Genomic DNA, 21,426 nt, shown 5'->3' with positions numbered 1-21,426 from the left:
GATGTGTTGCATTCTTTTATGTTGCATTTGTTTAACTCTATAAAGCTGTGTTACTTTGCCTGCCTAAAACATCTGATTTTCCAATAAAAGCTGAACTGCCAATAGCTAGGCCAGAGAGAGAGGTAGGCAGGGCTGCCAGGCTGAGAGAATAAATAGGAGGAGACATCTAGGCTTGAGCGAAAAAGAGGAGGAAGAGATGAGAAAAGAAGGAGAGGAGGACGCCAGGGCCAGCCACCCAGCCAGCCACTGAGTAAGAAGGAAAGAGAAGTATATAGAAAAGGGAAAGGTAAAAGCCCTGAGGCAAAAGGTAAACGGGATAGTTTAAGAAAAACTGGCTAGAAAAAAAGCCAAGCTAAGACTTGGCATTCATAAATAAGAATAAGTCTCTGTATTTATTTGGGAGCTCAGTGGCAGGCCTCCAAAGAGTTTAAAAAAAAAATCTATACTGCTTCTTGCTCATCACTGCAAGGGGTGAACTAGCAAGGGCAGTGCTGGAGAGCTCACCCTGGTGGCAAAGACAGGGGAGAGCTGGTGGGCTGGCCAACCCTGCAACTACCCAGGCCCAGAACCAGGACTATGTTTTGGCCCACCCCACCATCCACCTCATTGTGATGTGCTGGAGCATGGGGTAGGGGGCCTGGGTAGATCAGTCCTGTGGATCCCGAGCTGCAGGATCTCAATGACATAGGGCAACAACGAGATGTCCAGGAAGAGTCCCAGTGAAGGCCCAGCATCAATGGTGCAGCAGAGACCAGGGGCCTCAAACCAGACCAACGATTCTTTTTGATGAACGTGTATATGTAAAAATGTATGAGTAAAGGGGTTTACTGAGTGACTCACTGTGTCACACTGCAGCTTCCATGATGAGATTTTCCCCTTCTCCCCCTGCCCCCTTTCTCTTAAATTTCATTTTGGGATGGGGCAGGAGATGGGTGGGATCGGGAGGCATGATGTGAAAAACACAAAGAATAATTTAAACACAAAATAATTAGATAAATGCCATCCTATGCAGCCTCTGAAAAAGGAATTCCCTCAACATGAGCCTGCAGCAGACTTTGAGGACAGTGTGATGGGTGGGAAGAGGTGGTCACAGAAAGCTTAAGGCTGTGAGCTTCTTCTTGTATGGGTTATCTGTGATGATCCAACCTGCAGGATCAGAGTCGAATGGTGGCTGTCTGGGACTAGAAAGAGGGGACTGCAGAGTTACTGACCAAGGGACAGCAAACTTTAGTTAAGCAAGGTAAAAAAAACCTGTAAAGATCTGCCACACAGTGTTGTCTCTGTGGCCAACACTGAGTCACATATTAATACTGGAAGTGGAATCTCCTATGAAGTGTTCTTACCACCAGAACACAGGAAGTTTTAAAAACACACAGTTACTGCAAGCTGGGAATGAAAAGAACAAGACAAGAACAGATAGAACATTGTGTGTGTGTGTGTGTGTGTGGTGTGTGTGTGTGTGTGTGTGTGTGTGTGTGTGTGTGTGTGTGTGTGTCACAGGTATGTACATTTACTTGTGTGCAGATGGGAAGATGCACATACTCACATATGCATGTGTGTGGAGGTCAAAGTTTGATGTTGATGTTTTCTTCTATCTCTCTCCATCTTATGTTTTGAGACAGGATCTCTCACTGAACCTACATTGTTCAGCTAGATTGACTGGTCAACAAACTTTAGTGATCCCCATTTCCAAGCACCCAGCCCTCGGATTACAGGCATGTGCCACCACACCCAGGTTTTTATGTGGGTGCTGGAGATTCAAAATCAGGTCTCTTCTTCATGCTCAGCATTTACCAACCATGCTATCTCCCCAGCAAAGTATACAAATAGAGCTAAAAAAGAAAAAAAAAAAACTGCAGCTTTCCTGTCACCCAAACTTGTATCCCCTTGAATGACCTTTCGCTGCCTTGTTGGTTCGACAATCTACAAATCACTTTAGACAATTCATTTTGGACAGACGATCTATCTCTCCTTTAACATGTGTCTATTGGAACCTAAGAGAAGCTGAGTAAAACTTCAACATAGGACTCCTGAAAGGGTTGGAAGAGATGGGAGCTGATGAAAGTGCTATAGAATGGATTCTTGGGAGAGGAACAAATGTAAATTAAGATAGAGAAACAAATTAATTCTCATTTTCAAAGGCCTCCTCACCAATGCATTGGGTAGAATTCTGAGAATTTGTGTTAAGTATGTAGAGATGCAGAATCTGCCCCTGGGCAAGGAAGTGGATGTGTGGAGACGCACTACTGATGCCTGTTAAAAACTCCCTGGATTGTGAAGGTTGGAGGAAACAGAGGAGAGGGGATTACATTAGACTGTGAAATCTCTTTGTCCGGAGGTATTTCAGTAAAGCAGTCCTACTTAGACACATCAGGACTCATTCCGCCTCCAGTAAACACTCTCTCGCCTCTGACAGAGTCCCCACGGCTGGGTGACAGACTGTCCTCTTGGCCACATGCGGTCTCTTTGAAGAAGCTGTGACCACTGAGACAGCTGTAGGCAAGTGCCAGACAAGAGCTTCCTCTGCAGGGCTGGGGAGTTCCATCCAGCCTGTAGAACTTCTTCAAGATTTCCCTTCTACCAAAAAGACCGCCTCCATGGCAGCCATATGGTGCCTGCTGCTGCCAGCCTCCCCCGGCACACACAGCTCCTGCAGTCGAGAGGGAGAATCAGCTACCTGAGGGGATGTCTCCTCCATAGTGTGAGGTAGAGAGGTACCAGGGGGGACAATTGGTGCTTAGTTTATTTTTAAGCAACTGGCAGACAGGAAGAACACAAAGGCAAAGTCGATTTGAAGCTGTCACCTTTGGAGGAGAGTTGCTACAAGCTCACTCTCCATGGAGCTGCTCTCTTTCCATATGCTTCAGGATACCAAAAGGGAGCACTCCACATGCCTGAAAAGCCAGACAAACCTGCCACTTGAATCCCCATCACCCGGTCACTTGGGCAGAGCGTGGCAGTAGATGGCAACTGAATTAATGTGGCTCTAAGGTAATTTGAAAATGCCAAGAGCAGCAAATGATCACGTGAAAATGCAAATCGCTGCTTATCTGGACGGTTCCACAGATGCTGTGATTCATCACTGACTTCAGCTGGATTTCTAAGTGAGATCTCAGTGAGCGGGTGGAAAGGCAGAGCGAGCCACGTTCTGCCTGCAGAGATTTATAGCTCCTTTTATCCAGATGTAAAGCACCCGGATTTGGGAGGAAATATTAAATGTATAAAATCTCAATCTATCATGTAGTCCTTATTCGAGGAGGAGCAAAGGACACACAAACATGCACTCACATCCTTCGAATTTGCCTCTCTACATGCATACACCTTTTGTAGAATGCAGCCACCATTCTGCTTCTTGCCTGAGTTGAGGCAAATTCTTCCATCCAGCTTTCCACTCAGCCTTCAATCTACCCATCCATGTATCATGCACTCATTCAACCAGTTATCCATCCACCCACCTATCTATCCATCTACCTGTTCATCCATTCATTCACCTATCTACTCAGTACTTATCCATACATCTACCCATCCACCCACCTATCCATCTACCCATCTGTCTACCCATCCAGCCATCTACCCATCCACTCATTTATCTATCCATCCACCACCTACATATACATACATAAGTACATATATACATACACCCATCCACCTATGCATACATCCATCCACTTGTCTACCACCTACCCCTCCATCCATCTACCCATCTGTTCATCCATCCATCTATCAATTTTTTCACACGTTTGGTTTTTAAAAAATATGCTGGGCGGTGGTGGCGCACGTCTTTAATCCCAGCACTCGGGAGGCAGAGCCAGGCGGATCTCTGTGAGTTCGAGGCCAGCCTGGGCTGCCAAGTGAGTTCTAGGAAAGGTGCAAAGCTACACAGAGAAACCCTGTCTCGAAAAACCAAATATATATATTTGTTAGTGAATCCACCAAGGCTTTCCTGCTGGCTACAGGCCTAATAACTTACTTATAAAGGGTCCACATGTCCCAGTGATGCCCACAACCGTAGGTATATGGACAGGACAAATTAGACTAGGTGGGTTATAAAAAAAAACAAACAAACAAACAGAAAAGTGACATGAAATTGGAAGGAGGTGGAGGAGAGATCCAGGGGGTATGGGAAGGTGAATACGATAAAAATACATTTCATACAGGGATGAAATTCTCCAAGGATTAATAGAATATTTGTATTGAAATAGGGGTTTTGAGGGAGCTTGCCCACTTTCTCCTCTGCTCACATTTGTCAAAATCCTTGCTACAGAGAGAAATCCAAGGCTGAGAAGTGGCCCAGGGCTGAGTGTGTTAACAGAAAGCTAGCATTCCAGGCACCGTCCCTCAGATGGGCAGGAAGCAGGCTCTGCACTGCATCCTCTGTGTGCCACTTGCCATGGCACACTTCATGATTGGTTACTTATCCACACTCCACTTCTGGGATCATCAAAGAGAAGCATCTTTTAAGCTCATGGTACTCCCCAAGGTGAAATCTCAGGTCTTCTGTGGTATCCCAGGATATTCCAGTGTCCACAGAGGTCCTTCAGACTCTTGGTGAGTTTTGTCCTTGCTCCTGAGAACTGACCAGTAAACAGCCACCCAAAAGACTATCCCACAGACAACTGCCACAGTTGCAGCATTTCTTGGATACATAATTCCTGCAGAGGAACATGGGCAAAGGCCAGGGCTGTCTTGCACTGATTTGTTGGGGCCTCAGAACAACAGAAATGTGTTACTAATTCTTTCTGGAAAAGTTTGATCACACAGTGTTTGCAAAGCCCAGCTCCCAGCTCTCTGAATGCATTAAGTAAGCAGGTAGCAAGACACTCAGCTCTCAGTGGATCCTCAGTCTACTGCAGGACACCTCCAATCCGTGTGTGTGTGTGTGTGTGTGTGTGTGTGTGTGTGTGTGTGTGTGCCCATGCATACAAGTGTGTACCTGCAGGATAGAAGCCAACCTCAGATGTTATTCCTGAAATACCATCCACCTTTTTAATTTTGAGAAAACATCTCTTGAGGACCTGGAATTCACCGATTAGATTAGGCTATCTAGCCAGAAAGCCCTGGAACCCACTATTTCTGCCTCCCTGGCACTGGAATTACAAATGTTTGCCATCATACACACATACATGCACACACACACACACACACACACACACACACACACACACACCTTTTTGTTTACGTGAGTTTTGTGACTTGAACTCAGGTCCTTCAAACAACAACTGAGCCATCTCTCTGGGCCCAACCTCTCCAGTTTTATATGATATTCTCATCCTTTTCTAGTCTAACTTCATCTCAACTGACTATACCTGCAATCACACTATCTGCAAGAAGGTACTGCAGCCCTGGGGGCCTAGGACTTTGACATGTGACTGGGGAAGTCACAAGAGATTGTCATAGGACTGACTATAGCTCTGATTACAAAGTGCTGCATTTGAAATATGGCCTTCAAAATCCATTTTCCACAGATGTGTAAAAGCATTCACAAGGGGCCATGTCTGAGGCCTCCTACCTTGCTAAGTGGGCAAGCAGAGAGCACCATGTAGGCATTCCCCACGTGCCAATGGCACTGCCAGAGATGCCTCAGTGTCCCAGCTTGCTTTCTGCCCTTGACTCCTTTGACATGCAGTGGGTACCGAATTTCTTCTCCTAGCACTGTCCTCCAGGATGGAGCCACACCAAGAAGGTTCAATTGACATCCTTCTCACACAGATGCTCAAGAGGCCTCAGACATTGCCACGCTCCATTTCTTTCTTCTCCTCTCTGGGGATTGCTCCACAGAGACCAGCATCTTTCTAAAATCAAAGAAGCCAAGAGCTGCCAGTAATGAAGGTAGGAGGTCTTCTAGGACCCCACTCAACCCTCCACCTGTAAATCAGGCAGAGGGGGCACAGTGTTTCAATCAGCTTCCAGGAAGTGCAATTGATAATATAAAGCCCACTGAGTCACAGACCTGATTCAGTTTTGACAAATGTACCCCGATGTGTACCCAACACAATCACAGTACAGAATAGTGCTGTGTTGGCAGTGTACTGATGAGCATAGCTGCTCCCAGAATACTCCTGGGACCACAGAAAGTTTCTTGGTGCTCCTCTACCGTCAGTCACCTTTTCCTTCCCTAGCAACCCTGCATGTGGTTTTTGTCCCTCAGGTTTTGTCTTTTGCATAAAGTCATTTAAATGAAATAACTGAACAAATAATAGCCTTTTGTCTTTGGTTTCTTTCAGTAGAGAAAAGTTTGTTAGATGTGTCACATTGTCACTTACACTTACAGTTCAGTTCTTTTTCATTGCTGAATAGTATTCAGGTATTTGCCACAATTTCTTTGCTTTACCTGTCAAATGGACATCTGGATTGTTTTACATTTGGAGCTAGCAAGAATAAAGTCACTAAGAACATTTAAGCACATCTCTATGACTTTTCTTGGGCAAAATCCTCAGAGTAGTCTTTGAGTGGAATGGAAAAGCATGCTCAACTTTTTAAGAAACACCTCAGTTTCCTTCCAGAGTGATTGCACCATGGTGGTTCTCAATAGCAAGGGCAGAGATTTTCTGTTGTTTTCTGTCTTCATCTAAACTTAAAACTATGAGTCCCTTAAGTTGTAGTGATATGGTAGCTCCCTGCAGTATTAATTTGGATTTCCTTTTAAATTTTATTTATTTTTTGTTTTATATGCATTGGCATTTTTGCCTTCATATATGTCTGGGTAAGGGTGTCAGATCCCCTGGAACTTGAGTCACAGACAGTTGTGAGCTGCCATGTGGGTGCTGGGAATCAAACCCAGTTCCTCTGGAAGAGCAGTCAGTTCTCTTAACCAGTGAATCATCTCTCCAGCCCCTGGATTTCCTTTTTGTTTTGTTTTTCTAATTACTCATTTATTCTATGCCAGTACTCTAACACAGATCTCTAATCTTTCATTCTAACACAGATCTCTAATCTTTCATTCTCAAGTAATAGCTGACTCCCATTTTACATGGCAATGAATTAAGTTTCAATCATTCTGTTCATGTTCTCAGCTTCCACTGTATATTTGTTTTTGAAGGAGTCCCAACCATGACTTGAGTTTGTCATGAAGGTGGTCAGTTCATCTTTAATAAATGATTCTATCATAATGTATCTAGTCTTGCATTTTCAACCATTCGTTGCCCTATTGATTTTTTTCACTTTTTCCTCCTTTTATTGAAAATAGCTTTTTTTTTTTCTCACAATTATATCCTGATTATGGTTCCTCCTCCCTCTACTCCTTGCAATTCCTCCCCACTCCCACCAGGACCCACCCTCTTTCTGTCTCCCATTAGAAAACAAACAGGCTTCTAAGGATAATTTTGAATTTTCCTAATGATTACTGATATTGATCATCTTTCCATATGTTCATCCACTGTTTACACACCTTCTTCAATACAGTATCTATTAAAATCCTTTGCCCATTTTCCATATTATTATTAATTTTTATAGGTCCTAATCCATGAACATAGTACATACCTCTACTTACTTAAGTATTCTTTAATTTCCTTTAGTACTGTTTTATAGTTTTAATTTAATTTATTTATTTAATGATGTATTTCACTTCTTTCATTTGTCTGTCTCTGTGTGTATGCTGTTATGCCCAGATCACAGGGATCCCCAAAAGACCACCATGGAGACCAAATCCCATATATAAAAGCAAAGAGTCTTTATTTTCAAGCTACGGGGCTTGGTCTGTCTGACACAGCGGTGGAGGGCAGAGAGCCCCAAGCTCAGGTGGGGTGGGTTTTTATCATAGCAGAGGTTGGAGTGAGGGGATTTCCAGGGTTCAGGACCCTGATTGGCTGACAATTGTCTAGGGGTATTTTGGTGAGGGGAAATGAGTGTGTACTAGGCTCAAGGACATCTGGCTACCTTATCTAATGGTTGGAATGTTCGGGATGTTAGGTACTTCCTCACCCCTGGGTGGATCCCTGGGTGGTGTCAGCTTATGGCTTTTCCTGGATCTGGGTGTTGCCTGCCAGTAAGTCTGTCACAGAAGCTATGTCTAGGCCTCTAAGCCTATCATGGCAGCTGTGTGGTCAAGCTTTTTTGGGGCCCTCCACATATGCCACATATCTATGGGCACCCTAACAGGGTGTTGGATCCCCTGTTGCTGGAGTTAAAGGTAGTTGCAGCTGTGACATGGGTTCTGAGAAGAGAACTCAGAGAGAATTGAACTGAGAGAACAGCAAGTATTTTTAATCACTGAACCATCTCTCTGTTCCTTTGTTTTACAGTTTTTAGTGGCAAATGTTTTCTAATTTACATAGTATTTCACAGGTTCCTCCATTAATTGCGATAATATTTCCACTTTTTTTAAAAATTAATTCAGTATTAAATGTTAAACTAACTAAGCATTCCTGGGACAAACTTCACTTGTCATGATATATGGCAGTTTTCACATACAATCATGGAGGATTTGCATTTAATAGTTTTTTATTAGTGCGATGTCTGCATTCATACTGAATGGACCAGTTTTCTTTTCTTGCAGTGGATGATTGGGTACTGTTAGATCAGGAGTGACTGAGAAAATAAAAGAAAGGGACTGTCTTTTAATCAGAGCAGTGGGGGCAGTGGTCTTTTCAGAAGTGAGACTGTGTGCTCAAGTGCAGAACTTGGGGATTTTTTTTTTCCTGGTTTGGGATTTGGTTTTTTGGTTTTTGGATTTTTGGTTTTTCAAGACAGGAGCTCTACCTGTAGAGCAGGTTGGCCTCGAACTCAGAGAGACACCTTAAAGGTGTGTGTTGTGGAGGGCCCCAAAACAGCTTGACCACACAGCAGCCATGACAGGCTTAGGGGCCTAGACACAGCTTCTGAGACAGGCTTACTGGCAGGCAACACCCAGATTCAGGAAAAGCCTTAAGCTGATAACACCCAGGGATGCACCCAGGGGTGAGGAAGTACCTGACATCACAAACATTCTAACCATTAAATAAGGTGGCCAGATGTCCTTGAGTCTAGCACACACCTGTTTTTGTTTTACAGATACCCCTAGACAATTGTCAGCCAACCAGGGTCCTGGAACCTGGAAATCCCCTCACCCCAACCTCTGCTATGATAAAAACTCTGCCTCACCTGACTGAGCTCAGGGCTGTCTGCTCTCATTGCTGCATGGGACAGACAGAGGGATTGAGCCCCAGAGCTTGAAATAAAGGCTCTTTGCTTTTACATATGGAATTTGGTCTCCATGGTGGTCTTTTGGGGGGTCTCTGCGATCTGGGCATAACATGTATCACCACCACCAGGCTTAATATCACCAAGACTTCTTAAGCCATGGCTTGACCTCTGGAAAAGTCCTTGACATTTCCAAGTACTAGCTTTTGTCATAGTAGCTGGATTCCATTACATTTTCCTGCAGCTTGCAGCAAACTTTATTAATTTCTTCATTTTGCATAGTTACTTTGGACTTAATGTGTCCCTATTTTAAACTTAATTTTTTAACAGTTTCTTGTATACATACAAAGTGTTGTGATCATATGATCATATTCACCCCACACTCTCTCTCTCTCTCTCTCTCTCTCTCTCTCTCTCTCTCTCTCTCTCTCTCTCTCTCTCTCTCTCTCGTCCCCATTCTGCTGCATCCCTGCTTCTTCTCAACTAGCCCCTCCTACTTTTATGGTGTTTTTGATGTGTGTAGGTCTTGTGCAGGTAGCCTCAGCTGCTGCATCTTCATGATTGCAATAGCCACCTCATGTCCAGCAACCAGCATTCTCTCTACCCTTCAGCTCGTACAGTCTTTCCACCCTCTCTTCTGCAATGTTCCCTGGGCCTTAGAGACAGTGATAGAGATGTCTGTCTAGGGCTGAGCACTCAACACACACTTATTCTTAGCACTTTGACCAGCTAGGACTCTCTACAAAAAGAAGTTTCTCTGACCAAGGCCAACACAGCTCCAGTCTAGAGCTATAATCATAAATATTTAGAAGGTAATTTTACTACTAATTTATGTTTCTAAATTACATTTGTTTTTCTGGCTTCTTAAGAGGAAGGTTAGACCATTAATTTTAAAACTGTCTGTTTTTCTTCTATTAGTATTTAATGCTAACAATAGCTCTCTTATCACTCCTTCAGCTGTGTACCACACACTTGCTTTTCATTGTTCTCAAAATAAATCCTAATATATCTTATGACTCTTCATCTGACCCATGGTTTACTTTAGACTACTTTATTAACTTCCAGATACTTGAGGATTTTCTAGATACAGTTCTTTTGGAAGTTTCTCATTTAATTTGGTCATGATCAAAAAGATTTATTTATACACTTAATCTCAGATTTATTGAGTCTTATTTTATGTCTCAGTCTGACTTGGTACACATTCCAGGGGCATTTGAAAGGAAGATACATTCTTCCCTCATTGGGTGGAATGCCTAATAAATATTAATGAGGTCCAGTTTAGTAATAGGGCTCAGGGCTTCTGCAGACTTTTGTCTAATTGCTCTATAAATGTCTCTGTCAGACCTATGGGAGTCTCTGGCTCTGTCTGCCGGGCTTCCTATTGTCCCTTTCATTCTTACCCTTTTTACTCTGTGTGTTTCAAAGCTGTATGCCTAGGAGTATATGAGCGAAGGATTTTTCTATGTCTTCTTAATAAATTGGTGCTTTGGGTCATTGCCTAATGTCCTTCACTGTCTGTGGTAATTTCCCCTACACTGAAACCCAAATTGTCTGACGTTAATAAAGGCAACTGCATTTTGCATTAGTGGTGGCACAGCGTGTCTTTCTCAGCCCTCTTCCTTTCAGCCAGTCTTTGCCTGTACACTGGACGTGAGGTTTTTTGGCTGCTTTAGCCTGTAGCTGGATTCTACTTCTGTTTAGCTGTGTTAAAAGCAGTGTTTGTTTACTGGGCATGTTCCTGAATTCAGTTTGCTCATCTACATGCTGGGGGTGGGGATGAAGCCAGATGACCTTTAGGTCTCTTTCTAATAGTTCCTGGTCTTCTTTTCTGCATGGCTGGCTTTCGCACCGATCATCCTTCGTTGTCATCATCTGTGCTGTGAGTTAACACAACTTCCCTCAGTTCTCTGCAGACTTCCATCTCAGGGCTGCAGAGCGGACTCTGTGGGACATTCCTTTCCATGCTCTCACGTGAGCTGAATTCAAAGCCATTGTCTTCTTAGACCACTTCATATTTTGCTGAAAGAGAGCGAGAGCAAGCGACCATTTATTTGCCAGGTCCTTCATTCCCATCAACAATTTGCCCCCACGCATGTTCCATTATCCCTAATTAACTCCAACCTGAAAAATTCTGTCTTCATTCCTCTCCCCAAATGCCACCGAGTGGAAGAACTTTCCTTCCCCACTCCATCTGTTCCTGCCTTGGCAACTGCCCACTGGATGCTATCCTAGTCAGTGAACAACAGCTCAGAGCCCAACCCAAGGAGAAGAGGACTGAAGTAGAAGCCAGCAGGGGTTGCTGAAGCATCTATGTGTCTCTCCTCTTCCGTCTACTCTACCCTGAGCTCACCCTGCGTTGGCACCTCTCTCCCTTGGACCTGGGTTCTCTTCCATCTAAAATGGGGTGCACCATTGCCGAACCTCCTTAGACTTGGGGGTGTCGATAGGACAAATAGACCACAGCTGAAGGGTAGAGTTGGCTGGATACAGGGTAGTGGCGAGAGCACTGAGATAATTAGCTTTTCTGTGCTGACAAGCTGCAGATAGACGCGGGATCTTTCTTTTCAGGTTTTCGGGCTGTTAAAAGACACTGTGATCTCCAAGTTCACCCCTAGAGTTTCTTTGTGTCCTATAAAGAAAAGAGAGCGGAGGGGGTGCGATTGACTCCACAGTTGCTATTTTAGTTTCCAAAGGAGCCAGGCTTGTTGATTGCAGAGATTGTTATCGTGTTTAGGGCTCCACCAAGGTGACCTTCAAATCCTTTGCTAAACTGAAGGCTCCTTTTTCCCTTATGCTCAGTCTAGGCAAAACTTGGGGCAGTGGGAGTCGGGGTGCTGTGCAGAAGAGCCCAGGCTCTCTGAGAAAGGCCAAGGGAAGTAACGGAGGCAGGTGAGGAGTTTGTATGCTACTCCCCAGAGCAGGATGTAATAGACTCCTAGGATAATCATCTCAGAAGCTGTTTTAATAAGACTCTTTATCTGCACTGGGTCTCCCCAGGGAGCCATTGGCTAACTGGCAGAGCTTGGCTGTAGAGCTGGACTCATCTGCCTTCCATTGGTGTCTGCAGGTATATCACCTCCTCACGCCAGCTCTGAGGAGGGGAAAGCAACTTCCAGAACTCCAAAGATGTCTGGGGTGTAACGTGTTTGTGTGTCTGTGTGTGTGTGAAGATGGAGTGCATGTGTGTGTGTGTGTGAAGATGGTGTGTGTCTGTGTGTGTGTGAAGATGGAGTGCATGTGTGTGTGAAGATGGTGTGTGTGTGTTTGTGTGTGTGTGTATGTGTGTGTGTATGTGTGTGGACTTACCAAATGTCAGGCTCTGGTGTCATTCCTCAGGTGTCACCCAACTTGATTTTTTTTCAGCAAGCTTTCTCACTGACCTGGAAATTACCAAGGAGGCTAGGCTAGCTGGCCAGCAAACCCCAGAATGAGTTACCACACCCTGCTTGCACCCTACTTTTCTAAACAAATACTTAGACCACACTCTTGCTGTCTCTCTCAATGCTTTTCTGCAGAAAGGGACCTGGATGGTGTCAGCGTCAGGACATTCAGAGCCTGGTGCTCTTTGTCTAATGTTATTCTTATCACTGTCCCCATCCCCTGAGCCTCTCTGTCTTCACTCTCCATGTTCCTTGGGTGTCCCCCATACACTCTCTAAAAACAGAAATCAGAGAAGCCTGGGCTTTCTTGAGAAGGCCACTGTGAGCCTGCCTCCCGGCTTCCCTGCGAGCTCCACCTCTGCAAAACCATCCATCAGAGATGCCTGGAGAGAAGGCTTCCTAACAGTGTCTCTTCCTTACTGGAAGAAGTATGGAACTGCCCTGTGATGCTATCTCTGCCTTAAAGCCAGAAGAGTTCTATCCTTGAGGCTCTTCCTCGGGGCCAGGGGCCAGGTTATGACAGGCAGGGGCTGTGAGTAAAGGTCACATCTGGAACACTTATTCACCTTCTGGAGACTGAGTTGGCTTCTGGGAGCTGTGGCAAGGAGTGTTCTAGCATGTACTTGGGAGTGAGCTCAAGTTCATGTGCTGACTTTGCCCAGTAGGTATCACTGACCTTCAGGAGTGATGTCTCCCGGAGGCTGTCTTCTGCCAGCCTCTTCATCAATCCGCTCATGGTACAGGAATCTGTTTTAACAACTCCCTCTGCAAGTCAATAAAATGCCAATTTAGTTCTCCTTTGGTTAAGTCTACATAATGCCTGTCCTTTTCTTTGCTGGTTAAATGAATCTCAGGGTCACCTCCCAGCCCCACTCTCCTTCACTGTCCTCAACAGGCCATCTGCCCTTGAGCCTAGGGGCAGTAAGCTGCCTTATGTTCCCGGTGCTGTCCCCTTCCTCCCCAGTCCCCATTCTCATGGAAGAATAGGCACCAGGTAGCAGCACAGAGGGTCAGGTCAGAGGGTGAAGGTAATAGGCAAGAAGGAGGGAAGATGAAAACCTCCATCATGAAGAGGCATCTGAACTCTTAGCACCTCTTATATTTGTCAAAACTCTTGAATTGGGAAACAGACTCGCTTAAAGGAAGCTCCCCAGATGGAGAGATTAGAGAACAGGACTGGTCACAGGTAGCAGCAACCCAATGCTTTTAGTCTCTGTTCCTATGTCCAAGATTCGAATCTCTGACAGGTACTTCCTGTGGTGAGGCTTGTACCATATGTCCTTCTGTTGTCTGGAGAAGGTAGAGGGTCCAGTTCTATCACCCACAGCACACTCACAGAGATCTAATTCCATATAAAGAACTGAGAAGCTAAAGAGAGGCTAGGTAGCAACAGGCCAGGAAATAACACCGTAGGTGCTGTGGGTTGAGTAAGGGTAGTCTTCCAAGGGTGTGTGCTGGAAACTGAGTCCCCTTCCTCCTGCCAATCAAGGATTCTTGCCACATAGGAGCCAAAAAAAAAGAAAGAAGGAAAGAAAGAAAGAAAGAAAGAAAGAAAGAAAGAAAGAAAGAAAGAAAGAAAGAAAGAAAGAAAAAGAGAGAGGGAGGGAGAGAGAGAGAAAGGGAAAGGAAAGGAAAGGAAAGGAAAGGAAAGGAAAGGAAAGGAAAGGAAAGGAAAGGAAAGGAAAGGAAAGGAAAGGAAAAGAGAAGACAGTTCTCAAATCCACAACTTTGCAGATCCATTTCCTACAATGCATTGTCTCTGGTCTTCACTCCCTCTGACCAAGAACCTCTAGAAACCTGTGCTTCAACCAGACCAGCTCACCGAGAGAAGTCCTCTGGAATGCAGGAACTCATTTGCCAAAAGCAGCTTTCCACAGATCTGAGAGGAAACCCAAATCAGCACTTGGCAAAATGAAATTAATGAACTGAATTTTCTAAGAGTTGATTGATGGTGTCTTTCCACAGGGCTCCTGTGCCCGGGACCACACCTGCAATCACCCTCCGAGATGGTCAGAAAGTTCTAAGGTCTTTTCCAGTAGCCAAGAAGTCACTTCAAGTTCAGGAACAACCTGCTGTATCCCAGAAGCCTCATACACACAACAGGGTTCCACCCTTCAGAACAATGTTAGAGAAGATCTAGAGCATCCCCTACAGGCTTGTGAGTTAAAGGCTTCATCTACTGGTGGAGCTATTGGGGTCTGGTGGAACTTTCAAGAGCTGGAGCCTAATATAAAGAAGTTGGGTCACTGGGATGTGCTTTCTTCTGTCCACTTGGCTACCATGAAGTAGACAGACTTTCCCTGCTGCAGGCTCTCCACCAGGTCGCCCTGCTACTTGAACCAAAAGGGATGGAGCCAGACATACAGAGGCAGCTGGGACGACAGGGTCAAAGTGAACCTTTCCCCCTCTCAGGTGTCTATCTCAGGTGATTTCACTCCAGTAACAGAAAGCTGACTGACACAGCAGGGAATTGTTCCTTTGAGAGGTACCCTGCCGACCTTGAGAGGTACCCTGCCTGTAGTTTCTGCCTCCAATACCCTAGACTTCTCCATTTTGCCCTCCATCCTTGTTACCCACCTCTCCCCCATCCTCAGCTGGAGAGAAACAGCTCTGGAGGACCACAGAGGGAGTGTTGGAATTGTTGTCCCTCAACTCATCCACATCCAGGCCAGGCCCCTGTTTCTTCCATCTGGCGCCAAGCAGTGGGGAACACTGAGGCCCTACATCATAGAATCCACCACTTAGCCGAGACCCCTAAAGGTCAGGAGATCAGAATTCCTGTTCAGAACTCAGGCAGGGTCCCTCAGTGTTGAGGTGGCAGGGACAGGCTGCACAGCTCTGCTGTCACGTGCCTTCTTCCCGGTGCCATTTGAATCCTGGTCTTAAGATGCCAGGTCTGCAGCTCCACGTTGTGAGTCGATGAAAGCTGAGGGGAGAAGCCAGTGATGGCCATCCTGTCTCAACAGAACAAGCGTCGTCTCAGCTCCCTGTGGGAGCACAGGGCCTTCCTGCCCCACCTTCTTCAATCCTTCACTATCACTGCCCTAAAGAGTGGCTTTCTTTCTTTCTTTCTTTCTTTCTTTCTTTCTTTCTTTCTTTCTTTCTTTCTTTCTTTCTTCTTTCCTTCCTTCCTTTCTTTCTTTCTTTCTTTTTTTCTTTCTTTCTTTCTCTGTTCCTGTTTTGTTTTTGTTTGCTTGTTGTTATGGTTTTCTTTTGGGGTTTTTGAGATAGGGTTTCTTTGTGTAGCCTTGGCTGTCCTGAAACTCACTCTGTAGACCAGGCTGTCTTCAAACTCACAGAGATCCACCTGCCTCTGTCTCCAAAGCACTGGAATTAAAGGTATGCAGCACCACTGTCCTAGGAAAGTGATTTTCTTTTCCAGACATCGAAGGATTAAAGACTTGCCTATTGCCAGTTACCTTCGAGGAACTCTAATCCCACTCTGGGATCCTGCTGCTGGTTTCAGTTAACTCATCCTGAGGAAGGGTCCCAGGTGACGGACTGATGGGTGTGATGGTGTCATAAGAACAGAACTGACCAAGGTGAGGAACCCGGATGGCAGCTGAGTCATGCTCCAGGTTTCAGCAATATCTGTACCCATCAAGGCTGTCACAGGAGGGTGTTGCCAACTAGATATTAGCCATTGAGAGAGATCAGACTGGTGTTTGGAAGTACCCTGGGATTGGATAAAAGTGTCAGTGTTCTACAGGGGACTGAGGGACCTGGAGTTGGGAGACAACAGACCATGGCTCTGAAAGACAACACAGCTGAGAGAGGATAATATACCATGATTCCTTTCGCTCCTGGCTGTTCCTCTGTGAGAGAAACCATGGAAGCCATCTTCTAACTATCTCTGAGTGCCTTCATTTCCTCCCCTCCCCTACACCTTTCTTTAAGCTCTTGTCCTCTCTTGTGAGGAGAATGTACCAGACTTCTAAATGTTCCTTACCTTGGGCATCACCCCTCCAGCTCCTCTCCCACATGGTAATAAGTGGCCTATCTAAATTAAAGTCAATCTAAGACACGGTGTTCCTGCAGAAGAGGTCTCTAAATTGACATATCCATATCCCAGAAATGCACAACATGCATTGGAGTATAAGAAAAAAAATACAACTAACACTCCTAATGACTTTTCCAGAAACCAATCAGAAATAAATTGAGTTTTGCTAGTACATAATCTGCATCTTGGCACTAGCAATGCTGTTCAACCATGAGATTTGGAGAGGGAATGAGAGTCTTTTTTTTTTTTTTTATAAGAGAGCCTCAGCTGCACTTAATCAGATTAATCATAATCTTTGACTCACATCTAATCATTAGCCCATCATTCATTTACATGTATGCTTTTCACAGTGTGATAAGCACCCATAAATCTACCAGCCAACCAGAAGGCTAGCATCTCTGCAGAATCTCCATCAACATACACAGACATCCCATCCAATCCCATCCCCCAGCTGTCCCAGCCTAGGTAACCACCTTTCTCAAGCACAGATGGCTCCATTGTTCTCTTACTACATTTTAATATGGCATTAACTAATTATATCCCTTTAAGGATTTTTCAGGGGGGAGAGTTGTTATTCTTAGTGTTGTCTGTGGTCCTGGGGATCAAACTCAGGGCATACTAATCAAGTGCTCTACCACTGAGCTACATGACTTAGTCAAAGGTAAAGATTATGTTTTAGATGTTTTTGTCATTTTAGAAACGACATTATACTGTATTTTAGCAAGGACATTATACTGTATTCTTTTTGTCTTCACTTAGTATAACTTTGCTAATATTTATCCATATTTCTGCGTTTCCCAGAGTGTCATTCATTTTAATGGCTGTGCAATATTTCCTTGTGTGACTATGTAACAGTTTATTCATCTACATTTCTATTCATGGGTCTTTGAGTTGTTTTTATTAATAAGTAAAGTTTATTTTAAAAATTTTAAATGTAAACATAACCAATACAAACTCCACACACATAAACATATCCATATATATTCTCAAAACAAACTCATGTGTATAAAGAACATAAAATTTAAATAAGAAGACAAACTATTCAGTACAGCATGGATAAAAAGATTTGAATATTTCATTACGAAAAAAAATCCAAGCAGATAATAAGTAGATGAAAAGACATTCAACATGCAAAGAAATGCAAAATATAACTATAATGAACCACAACTTCACCCAACACAATGATGAAAAATGAGAATATCTTGGCTGGGGTGTAGCTCAGTGGTAGGACACTTACCTGATATTCAAAAGGTTTGATCCCAACAATGGCAAAAACAATGTCTAGATTAGAGAGAGCTACGCCACTAGACTTTGGTGAAAACAGAGAAACCAGAACTGTTGAATCAGCTAATATTTCAGAAAAAATGGAATTATCTACCCCAGTTGTACTTCCATAAACTAGATGTATGCTCTAACAATTCTGAACTGTAACCACAGAAGTTCTTATGCCCTTGAAGACACACATGAAAATGAATTATAAGTCTTCTCCAGGTGTATAGAGTTGTCCTTCAGTATACAGAGGGCTTTGATTTCTGGATCCCTTACAGATACTCAAATCCATGGAAGTTCAAGTCCTTCTATAAAATGACAGTATTTGTATATACCCTATGTACCTCCTCCTTGGATAGATAAATCACCTCTAGGTTATTTATACTAACTCTGTGTAAGTGTGATGTAAATGTTCATTTAATTGATTATTTAGGGGACAGTCCAAATAGGAATTTAAACAGATGCACTTCAACCACTTCTGATTTGTGGCTGGTTGAATCTATGGATGGAGACCTTGTGGGTCCTGAGACCCACCTGCCTCTGCTTTAGTTCCTAAATATGGACTCCCTGAAGCATATCCACTGCAGCCTGGAGGAGACGCTTTACAACAGGGTGTGTGGCAAGGTGACTTCAGTGCTTGGTGGGTGCGCACTTGCAAGCTCCATTTAAGAAAAGCATTGGATTCCAAGAATGTCAATTTGAGTTAATAAACATCTACACAATAATAGGTTTCTATTTCAATGAAAAACATTATGTTTTGGCATCTACGTCCCCAGCTTATGTTAACTATTATGTTTGTTCTTGGACCCCTCTAACATTGTTGCATGTGCGGCTTGTTGGTTCGCCACGCACGCATTCATTCGATACCTCTGGCCACTCTCCTCTGCCGAGGTGACCACCCTGCTAACCCTTCCGCTCTTCTTCATTTTGATTTTCTGTCCAGTCCCATCACCTGCAGTGCCTGCCTATGCTGCATATTTTAGTTTCAGCCTTGAGCTTAGGTGCGTAGCCTTTCAGAGTTTGCCTTCCCATTCACTGGGTTCTATTTACATTCACACTGCTGTGTGGAGTTCATTTCTTTCCATTCCTGTCTCATTCCATTTGGTGGATAATGACTATTTATCGACCCGGTCTTTGCCCCCCTCCCCCAACAGACTGTTGAGTTGTTCCTAAACACTACTGTTATGGAGTCTCATTTATGACCTAGGACTAATCTTTCCTCACAGCTGTTGCTAATGCCCTGTTACCTCCCCGGACCTGTCTTTTGGAAAAGTGATAATGATCAATAAACTCTGGGCTGGTGACTGCTGACGTCAGTCTGATGTGTCACCTGTCTGTTGTGTGACTCTTTTCTCCCAGTTGAAACATTCCTTCCTAGAGGAAGAATGGGTGGAAGACTGAGGAAGTAAATAAAACATACGAAGAACACAAAAAGTCCTGGAAGTTACACGATTCCTGCTTTCTAATGAGAAGAGACTCTCTGACAGATCCAGCTGTCCACAAGGCCTGCAGAGAGCTCCAGGGATGCAGTACTCATGAGTGTCGCCCATGCTGTGGTGGGGTTTTTGGTGGCATAAGAGACCTTTCACTCATACCACTGAGTGCTTCACTAAGCGAGGCTTGAGCAGAATCATTTGGTCTGTTGTGAACAGACACTTGTAATGTCTCCCCAGGAAAAGTCACACACCACTATCACAAAGCGTTTTATCAATATTACCTAGGTGGACAGCTATAGGCACAGGCAGGTCAACCAGAGGGTTATGAAACGCAGCCAAATTCACATTCTTTTCATTGGTACCCAACCCTCTGACATTGTGACATGATGGCATCCACAGACGTGTTGGGCCACACTCATAGATCCCCTATGATACATGTAGTCGTAGACCGTAGATTGGACTCACCTGCTTATATCTTGCTTAGCAGCTGTTCTGATCCCCTCTAGGACCTTGCTGTAAACCCTAATCGCATTTCAGTGCATCTTTAAACATGGGCAGGACATGTTACATCAGGGAATGTTCGAGAAAGCTGAGGCCTCTAAGAACGCCATCGGGGTGACTAGGTTGAGAATAACCCCACAACTGCTTTCCAGTTCTGTAGCGGAGAGGAGCATCTGCAGGAGCTGGGAGGACTGCAGCTGCCTGGGAGAGCACTCCGTGCACCAGACACCCGTCTACCCAGGGTGAGAGCTGTTGTCCCTTTGTCATCCAGGTGTCTGCCTGTCCCAGCTCACACTTCACAATCTCCTCCTTCGAGGCCAAGTTCAACTCTGCGGCAGAATGCCAGCCCTTCTCTGTTCCCTATCCCACCACTGAGTAATGAACACCAGCTCAGAGATGGGCTGGTGCCAGCGACCTCCCAGCAAATACTCCCCCTGGAGCTGGATCAATAACACTTAGCCGATCTTTTTCAGCATGGCAGGCATGCAACAGGAAACCCAGCCCGAGCCTTTCCCTCAGGGAGAGGCTGCTCTGACATCCCAGGCCCACTCTCGCAAGCTCCTGATTGCTCCCAGCCTCCAGTGCAGGTTGAAATGATGTGTGCACAGAAGACTAATCACCCTCCATCCTCAGCCCTGGACTCCACTTCCTCACAGAATGTGATTGTTATGCTCCGTCTCCAGGGCAGGGTTCTTGTCCTGAAAGTTCTGGCTTTGGAAGCCACGGGAACTAAAGGGACATTCTTCTGGTTCCACTGGGAGCCATGAGCTATCTCATGAACTTAAGGTGCTTGGATTTGGATTAAGGAGAAAGAAAAAAGGAAGGAAGGAAGGAAGGAAGGAAGGAAGGAAGGAAAGAATAAATACCTATACATAGGTGACAATGTTACAACCCTGGTCATGTTCCCTGTCTAGCCTGTCACTGTCAGGTCCAGCCTGACCTCAGAGACCCTGTAGAGACAGGGAGTGATGATAACCAGTAGTCTCCACTTCCTTTGTGCCTGCTCTATCCGAAGCCCTTTGCTCCCAGCTCACGGAAGCAGTGGACCTGCAGCATGTAACCCTAGGAAGGGCAACCAGTTCAGCTGAGAGACGACGAAACTAAAGCAGTCAGACCTGAAGGGACCGGACCAGGCTCACAAAGCTGATGAACAATGAGGTCAGAGGTTGAGCCACCTGAGACAATACCCATGACTCCTCCAATCCACCTCGGGGCTCTAGAGGGAGAGGTTCCTGGATCTGAATCCAGCTGCTATTAATCCTTATTAAGGTAGTTTAAATAGATAGTGCTCCAAAGAGCCCATGTGTTAAAGGTGTGGTCCCCAAGATGATAGTATTGAGAGATGTTATGGACTTTAAGAGTTGGAGCCTAGTGGGAAGATCTTAGGTCATTGGGGTGGGGGTGGTAGGGTCATCCCTCATCTGTCTCTTTGCATGGATTTCCCTCTCAGTGTGTGTGCCTGTATCCCAACTTCCTCTTCTTAAGAGGACGCCAGTCATACTGGGCTAGGGGGCAACCCCAAGACTATACTTTAGTTTAACCATCTCTTTAAAAATCTCATCTCCAGGGGCCTGGAGAGATGGCTCAGAGGTTAAGAGCACTGACTGCTCTTCCAGAGATCCTGAGTTCAATTCCCAGCAACCACATGGTGGCTCACAACCATCTGTAATGAGATCTGGTGCCCTCTTCTGGCCTGCAGTCACATATGCTGTATACATAATAA

General features: G+C 44.8%; 1 long non-coding RNA gene across 1 annotated transcript; it reads right to left on the bottom strand.

Moving 5' to 3' along the window:
- Window positions 1-10,152: 10,152 nt before the first annotated feature.
- Window positions 10,153-20,374, bottom strand: LOC131905729 (uncharacterized). Its single transcript, XR_009378031.1, has 4 exons — window positions 19,668-20,374; window positions 13,174-13,262; window positions 11,539-11,746; window positions 10,153-11,136 (listed from the first exon to the last, which is right to left on the bottom strand). It is a non-coding gene; the product is annotated as an uncharacterized LOC131905729 (long non-coding RNA).
- Between the last annotated feature and the right edge of the window lie 1,052 nt (window positions 20,375-21,426).

Source organism: Peromyscus eremicus, chromosome 3 (assembly GCF_949786415.1).
Source record: "Peromyscus eremicus chromosome 3, PerEre_H2_v1, whole genome shotgun sequence".
Lineage (NCBI taxonomy): Eukaryota > Metazoa > Chordata > Mammalia > Rodentia > Cricetidae > Peromyscus > Peromyscus eremicus.
The sequence above is the reverse complement of the archived record's forward strand: the minus strand, read 5'-3'. Positions and strand labels throughout refer to the sequence as shown.